The 8,522-nt window shown below is 46.0% G+C and overlaps 1 non-coding gene across 1 annotated transcript; it reads right to left on the reverse strand.

Annotated features, from left to right (window-relative positions):
* Positions 1 to 892: 892 nt before the first annotated feature.
* TRNAG-GCC (transfer RNA glycine (anticodon GCC)) lies at positions 893 to 965 on the reverse strand. The gene has a single exon. It is a non-coding gene; the product is annotated as a tRNA-Gly (tRNA).
* Positions 966 to 8,522: the final 7,557 nt, after the last annotated feature.

Raw genomic sequence — 8,522 nt, forward strand, 5'->3', positions numbered from 1 at the left:
GTTATGCCTTCCAAGTTCAGGCTGCTTCTGCCATAAATAAAACATCGAACTGATCGTTTGGTGTTGTTTCACCTTAATGTAGCCTGAGGGAATTCCAAACTCACCACGACCCCTCCCTGGTCTGTCCAGTAAGGGTTGTGACACCTTGCCATCGAACTTTGTGAAGTCGTGCTTTTATAAACTCTTATTAGATCACTTCTGCTAATACCCTTGACCGTGATTCAAGTGGCTCAAACCACTCATTCACGACAGGCAGTCTGTGTAGCCAACCATCTCAGTGTCCTGTGTATATCTATGTGTATTGGGTCTGGCTGAGATGGAGTTAATACTCCCCATAGCAGCCCTCATAGCACTGTGCTCTGCATCAGTAGCTAGAAAGGTGTTGATAGCACACCAGTGTTTTGGCTACAGCTGAGCAATGCTGGCACAGCATCAAGGCTGTCTCTCCAACATTTTTGCCCCCCCTCAATGGCAGGCTGGGGCAGGGCAAGATCTTGGGAGGGGACATAACCAGGACAGCTGACCTAAACCAACCAAACAGATATTCCATACCATATGACGTCAGCTCAGATATAAAAGCTAAGTAAAGGGAGACGGAAGGGGGGGCATTTTGTCTTCCGGAGCAACCACTACGCGTACTGAAGCCCTGCTTCCCAAGAAGTGGCTAGACATCGCCTGCTGATGGGAAGTAGAGAATAACATCATTTGTTTTTTCTTTGCTTTCGCGCACGCAACCTTTGCTATCACTTTATTAAACTGTCCTTATCTTGACCCACGAGCCTTTTGTTATATTTTCTCCCCCCCCCCCGTCCAGCTGAGGAAGGGGAGTGATAGAGCGGCTTTGGTGGGCACCTGGCATCCAACCAGGGTCAACCCACTACAGTCCTTTTGGTGCATTGACCGGGAATCGAACCCGGGCCTCCCGCGTGGCAGGCGAGAATTCTACCACTGAACCACCAACAAGCCTGCAGACACCAAGGTCAGTGCAGAAGGAGGGGGATGAGATGCTCCAGGCGCCGGAGCGAAGATTCCCCTGCAGCCCGTGGTGAAGACCCTGGTGAGGCAGGCTGTCCCCCTGCAGTCCAGGGAGGTCCATGGTGGGGCAGATATCCACCTGCAGCCCGTGGAGGACCCCATGCCAGAGCAGGTGGGTTCCTGAAGGAGGCTGTGACCCCGTGGGAACCCTGCGCTGGAGCAGGTTCCTGGCAGGACCTGCGGATCTGTGGAGAGAGGAGCCCACGGAGCAGGTTTTCTGGCAGGACTTGTGACCCCGTGGGGGACCCACGCTGGAGCAGTCTGTGCCTGAAGGACTGCACACCGTGGAAAGGACCCATGCTGGAGCAGTTTGTGAAGAACTGCAGCCCGTGGGAATGGCCCACGTTGGAGAAAGTTCGTGGAGGACTGTCTCCCGTGGGTGGGACCCCACGCTGGAGCAGGGGAAGAGTGTGATGAGCCCTCGCCCTGAGGAGGTGAAGCGGCAGAAAATAACATGTGATGACCGTAAACCCCATCCCTGTCCCCCTTGTGCCGCTGGGGGGGGCTTGGTGGAGAAATCCGGGAGTGAAGTTGTGCCCGGGAAGAAGGGAGGGGTGGAGGGAAGGTGTTCTGAGATTTCGTTTTATTTCTCATTTACCTTACTCTGGCTGATTTGTAATAAAAAGTGAGCTAATTTTCCCTAAGCTGAGTCTGTTTTGCCCGTGATGGTAATTAGTGAATGATCTCTCCTGTCCTTATCTCGACCCGCAAGCTTTTTGTTATATTTTTCTCTCCCCTGTCCAGCTGAGGATGCGGGAGTGATAGAACGGCTTTGGTGGGCACCTGGCGTCCAGCCAGGGTCAACCCATCACACTATGTGTCTGTGCATATGTCTCTGGGATAAATATTCAGCTTTGCTACAGGTTGAAACTGAAAATGGGAAAGTGGCAGCCACGTCCCTCAGCCTGGGGCAGAGACCTTTGGGTCCCTAGGCACGCTGAGCTGGGCTCCAGCGGTTGGGCAGGAGGAAGTTCTGGGCCCGGAGCTGCTGGAGGTGGTGGTTACTCCTAACATACCTTAACATGATGTACACAAAATATTCTCAGCAAAGTATTTTTCAGTCCTGGGATTAAGATATTCTATGTATGTGTATGGTGTAGGCAACAATGTGCATCTATGTGTGGAAGACACAGGAGGGTCCATGTGTCAGACGGTGTGGTGAAGGTAGTCCCTAGGCAAATTAGTCTCAGCCCTGTGGTGGGTTAACCTTGGATGGCTGCCAGGTGCCCACCAAGCCGCTCTCTCATTCCCCCTCCTCAACAGGATAGGGGGAGAAAAGAAGATGGAAAAGCTTGTGGGTTGAGATAAAGACAGGAAGATCACTTACCAATTACCTGCACAGACTCAACTTGAGGAAGATTAATTTAATTTCTTGGCAATTAAAAACATAGTAGGATAGTGAGAAATAAAGACAAAAGTAAAAACACTTTCCCCCCACCTTCTTCCCAGGCTCAACTTTATTCCTTCATTCCCAACTCTTCTACCTTCTCCACCCCCCCAACCGGCACAGGGGGATGGGGAATGGGGGTTGTGGTCAGTTCATAACACTTTATCTCTGCTGCTCCTTCCTCCTCATACTTTTCCCCTGCTCCAGCGTGGGGTCCCTCCCACAGGATAAAGTCTTATTAAGGCTGCAACCATAGTGAAACATAGGTAAGAAATTAATGACTTAAAGTAGTCAATGCTATCACAAGGGGAGTTCATGTCTTGGTGGCACTTGAGAGTCATTGTCACAACTGCAGCCAACTCTTAGGTCTTCAGCTGTAACCAGGCAAGCTCTTGCGAGCAAAAGAGCCTCGAACAGTCATCTTTCCATATTGTATTGCTTACCAGTCAGGAAGGATTCTTTTGGTCTGGGTTTGATTTCAGTCCTAGGAAAGTCTGCATCTCTCCTTCAGCTCAGAGATCTGGAGACACTTAAGAGAAAAAAGACAAGGGATAAAATTAAAATTACTGCAGTGGAGTTATGCTAGATCACACCATCAGCCAAGTGCTGGAGGGACTACCAGCTCTGACATAACTGAAGCAGACCCTGGTATATCAGGGATTTCCTGACTGTCAGGAGTGGTGTTGGCAATGTGCCAAGCAGCGCGCTCTGCAAGCTTTCAGTGCAAAGTAAAAAAAGGCAATAAGGCAGCCCTGTAAGCAAATTGTCAAAAGGCAAGTCCTAAATGAACTGAGCCAAGAGCTCCAAAGGAAAAGAGAATGTTTTGCCAGTTATCCATCTGATTTCCTTGAATTTTGGGCGGGGGGGGGGGGAAGGTAATTTAATTCTCTCTTACCTTTCAATTAATCCAGCATTTGTATTCCGCTCAGGTGCTAATTTTGGATAACTCAGGGTAGATCTCAACGCACAACTAGGCCTACAATACCTAGCCATGATGTAATGTAATTTCTGTGTCTAGAAAAAAAACTCCATAAACAAATTGTCCCAACCTTTTCTGAATTGTAGATACACTTGGCAGTCATAAAGAAATTTCAAATGAGGTTATTCCTTCACTTTATCTACACAAAGTCTATTTTAATTTTCAGCTTTTAAGTGGCAATCCAGAATCTTATTCTGTCTGGACCAAGGAAGTTGTATTGACCATGTCTATTTTTTTATTTTACATGTATCATGTGTCAGTGTTTCTCAGATATTTGTGAACTGGTCAGTATAGAATACATGAATTCATTAGTGTGGCAGGGGTGTAGAAGAAAAAAAATGGCTGCCCTGGTAAGGGGTGCTTTCAAGAGAGAATATCAGTTGTTTTATTATGCAAAAAGGCAACAGAAAAGACATCATTTGCATTCGGAGAGGACAAAGCAGGGTCCAATTAATCCTTGATGTAACTTTTCTTATTTCAGAATTTAACCTACAATGTTTTTCTAATGATAGTCATTGACAAATTGATATTTGAGACCATATTCTCATATCTAGAAAGATAAATAAGAGCTCCAACCAGGCTATGCTGCAGATTTAGTTAAAATGTAAAAGTTTTCAAAAGCAGCTCAAATTACCGTATTAGCAATACCTGAAAGCAAATAGGCAAAGCTACTGTGTGAACAAGTATTTGAACAAATGTAATACATAAACCAAAGCTGCTCCATGAAAAAGCTCTTTAACAAGCTGGACCCCTTATCTTTGGATCTTGTTAAACTGGTGCTGGGAAGTAAATATAGTTTAATTTGGAACCTGTGAGGGGGAGCAAGAAGGAAGAAGGAAGAGCCCTCAGGGTGGCTTTTAACTTTCACTAAATGGGATATTGTCATTTTAGGCTATGCTACAGAAAAAGGTCCTAAAATGCAGTTGTCTTCCAAGAAATCCAGTCAAAATCATCCTGAGGAACAAAAAAAATTAATTAGTGACAGTTAAGTTTGCAGTCAGACACACTCCCTACAACATAAGACTTTGTTCCTTTCCACCTTCACACTGCACATGATGCTGTTGAAAATTCAAACCAATGCTCCATAAAGCTTTCACTTTCATCTCCAACAGACACTCAAACAGAATATGTGTCCTGACTTAATCAAGCTTGCACTCAATGGAAAGCCATAATAGTGATCTCATCTGCTCTTACATTGGTGATACCAGCAGATCAGCATATCTGACTGTTACATACTGCACACTTAGGGAAGTGATTTTCCTTTAATGCTGTTGAGGTCACTGTTACTGCTTCTGTACCAAAAAAAAAAAAATTCTGCCTCATCCCCACACTCAATAAGGGGCATAAGCATTTAATACAGCACATTAGGGAACATCTGGAAAGTGATTCCAGAGAAGAAAGATATCAAATATGAAACACCATGATAGACTATTTACAACTGAACACAGACTGTGTTTAAATGTCACTAGGCCCAGGACTCTGTCAGAGCTGAGAAGTACACAATGCAATGCAGAGGGGTGAGGAGAATCAGGAATGAACCATGACTAAGAGAACAGCAAGATCACCACCTCTGTATTGTGTTCCTCATTCAGCTATGTGAAGCTGGTCCACTGTGCTATGTTACTCTCAAGAGCCACAGCAGAGACTAACTCTGAGGACTGATGTGACAGGTATTTTATCCTGAGTAAAGGCCCTTTTCCTTGGATGTTCTCCTTAGGCTGGCTCCATCTCTGGATGACAAAGAAGAAACTATACTAAGTTTATGCTCAAAGAGGGATTTCCTTTGTCCAAGTTGATATAGTTGCATCCAGACTCCAGTAGTTCTGTGACTGCATTTTTTCTGAACATCTAGCAGATTGTCTGCACTAAAGAGAAGATGCTCACAGATTTAGTCTTCCTGCTATATAGTAAAAGATCTTTCTCCAACTGCTTCCCTACAAACAAAACCCAAATCCTGGCCCACCAGACATTTTTATCATCTTCAGCAACCAGGACATGTTCTATATTATTAAATAAATAGGGTCTCTTACAGTTGAAGGACACTTGGTACTTATACTGAAAATGTACTCATAAGGATCAACCATTTTGTGTCTAAGAGAACTTAAAAAAACTCCCAGAAGCTTCAGAACATGCAAAAAATAATGTTAATAAATTTTTATTTTACAGTGCAGTGCAAATAGATAAGAATGAAGAATGCTACCATCTGCTGTTGGTAATAGTGAACTGATACTGTTTTACATTGAGAAAAAATGCCAGTTTGAATTAAAAATCCTTTCTAATTATCTGATAGCTTAAATGAGCCTTGGTCTCTAAATAATTCTATAAAGATATAGTTTGTGCCAATGGTAGAATAGAATAGAACAGAACAGAACAGTTCGGTTGGAAGGGACCTACAATGATCATCTAGTCCAACTGCCTGACCAATTCAGGGCTGAAGAAAATTGAAAGCATGGTATTAAGGGCATTGTCCAAATGCCTCAAACACTGACAGGCTTGGGGCATCGACCACCTCTCTAGGAAGCCTCTTACAGTGTTTCACCATCCTATCGGTAAAGAAATGCTTCCTAATGTCAAGTCTAAACCTCCCCTGGCGCAGCTTTGAACCATTCCCATGCATCCTGTCGCTGGATCCCAGGGAGAAGAGATCAGCACCTCCCTCTCCACTTCCCCTCCTCAGGAAGCTGTAGAAAGCAATGAGGTTGCCCCTTAGCCTCCTTTTCTCCAAACTAGACAAACCCAGAGTCCTTAGCCGCTCCTCATAGGACATGCCTTCCAGCCCTTTCACCAGCTTTGTTGCCCTCCTCTGGATGCATTCAAGTCCCTTAACATCTCCTTTGTTTTCCATCCCCCAAATCCTCACCCAGAGGCTCTCAACCACATCATCACTAACTGTAAGGGCTGTACAGTCAAACCTCTCCCTTACATACAATGCAACTCCTTCACCTCGCCTGCCCTGCCTATCCCTCCAGAACAGCCTGTGGCCCTCCATCCCAGCACACCAGTCATGGAACTCATTCCACCAAGTCTCACTAATGCCAATGACATCATAGCTCTGGGAGCTGGCCAACTCTTCCAGTTCATCCTGTTTGTTTCTCATCCTGCGTACGTTAGTGTACAAGCATTTCAGATGTGCTCCTTAGCCCTCCGTGCTCCCTGGAGCAGTGTCAATGCTCCTGTTAGCATTGTCACCCTCAAGCAGTGCCATGCCAACCCTTGGCTTACTACTGCAATCCTGTTCGTATCCCCTTCCCCCACTGATCCTAGTTTAAAGCCCTCTCAATCAGTCCCACCAACTTACAAGCGAAGACATGTTTTCCCCATTGGGACACGTGGATCCCCCCAGGCCCCAGCATACCTTGTCTTTTGAAGACTCTTCCATGGTTATAAAACCCAATGTTCTGGCAGAGACACCAGTCCTGGAGCCAGGTTTTGATGTCTTGGGCACATCTGTTTCTTCCGAAGTCTCTCCCCATTACTGGGAGGACTGAGGAAGACACTACCTGTGCTCCTGAATCCTTTAGCATTCTTCCAAGGACTCTGAAATCTCTTCTGATTGACCTTAGACTTCTTGTTGCAATGTCATTAGTATCCATGTGAAAGAGCAGGAGTGGGTAATAGTCCCAAGGCTGTACTAAGCTCGTCAGTTGTCTGGTGACATCCCTGATTCGGGCCCTGGCGAGGCAGCAAACTTCCCTTAAAAGAGCGTCTGGTCTGCAGATGGGTGCCTCCATTCCGCTCAGGAGGGAGTCACCTATGACCATAACTCGCCGTTATTTCTTCTCGGCACCGGTCTTAACGCAGCCCTAGTTGCAAGCAGTTGATCGATCTGACCTTGGTGAGAGTGCTTGCACAGGTTCCTCCTCTTCTATCTCATCATGTGCTTTGTCTACCATACCCAGAGCCTCATACCTACTCTGTAAAGGTAGCTGAGAGGGTAAGGAGGGGTTCCTCTTACAACTCCATGCAGTAACTTGCTTCTACCCATCCCTCTCCCTCGTAACACTGCCTTCCTCCTCCACAAAACAGATCCTGGACCTGCCTCTGTAGTGGCCATGATGAGTTGGCTTGTGTGCATCAGAGATGGCAGAGCACAGCTCTATTGGTCAATCTCCTTCTCAGACTCTCAGATGCTCCGCAGTCTGCCCACCTCCTCCTGAAGCTTGGCCACCAGGCAGAGCAGTTCATCTACCTGGGCACACCTCCCACAGGCTTGCTTGCTATTGCCCTCCATCTTCCAGAATATCCCCGCACACGTCCTGCAGACTGAAGCCTGTGTGAACACATGCTTTGACAGGAGCTCTGTCTGTGTTGGTTCTACCAGATGCTAGAAGCTCAGAAGTTTGCCGCGTGCCTGCCTGCTGGGAAATATGTATATGTCTGTTGCAATCAACTGGGCTGGTTGTTTTAGCCTGTTCAAATCACCTGCACTGCTGGGTACCAGCTCTGCCCCTTTCTGGATTGTCCAATCAGCAGGTCTGGGCTCAGTCGCTTGGGGAACGCCCCCTTTTCAGTCATAGTCTCTCCCTGTCCTCATGAATCCCTCATGTGTCCCTCACTGCTGCTTGCTGCCGCTGCTGCTGGTACTTCTCGCACTGCTCCAGTGTCCGTTGCAATCCTGTTCATGATATCACTGCCTTCTTTTAGAGCTAATCAAATCACTTTTATTTAAAGTGGTTTTAGAGTCACCATATTATTTCAGTAACTTATATACTGTTCCTAGAGTTGTGATGATGGCTTTCTTGAAAACAGTCATATTTGTGCACAGGAAGAGTGGGGTATGGCTGAGAGGTGAGTTGGTTTCTCCAAGTTCTTCACTCAGCTCCAGGCCTCCAATGAAACTTTGGATAAAGAATGGAGACTATCCAGGTCCGAGGTTTTTTTATCATCAGATAAAGATAATGATGTCTTCCTTCTTTGGCTTCTTGATGTCAGCTGTTTTCAGGTACACAGGTCTCTTACAATGGCAGCTGGCACAACAGGGATATAACCTCAATGAGGTCTATAGGTGTTTCCATAATTTGACAAATACAATTTAATGAGATACCTTTTTGTAAATGGCACTCAATCAAGGGAACACAAGCAGTGTTCATGCTTTTGCAGCCACATACTATTACCTATAAT

Source organism: Haliaeetus albicilla, chromosome W, assembly GCF_947461875.1.
Source record: "Haliaeetus albicilla chromosome W, bHalAlb1.1, whole genome shotgun sequence".
Classification (NCBI taxonomy): domain Eukaryota; kingdom Metazoa; phylum Chordata; class Aves; order Accipitriformes; family Accipitridae; genus Haliaeetus; species Haliaeetus albicilla.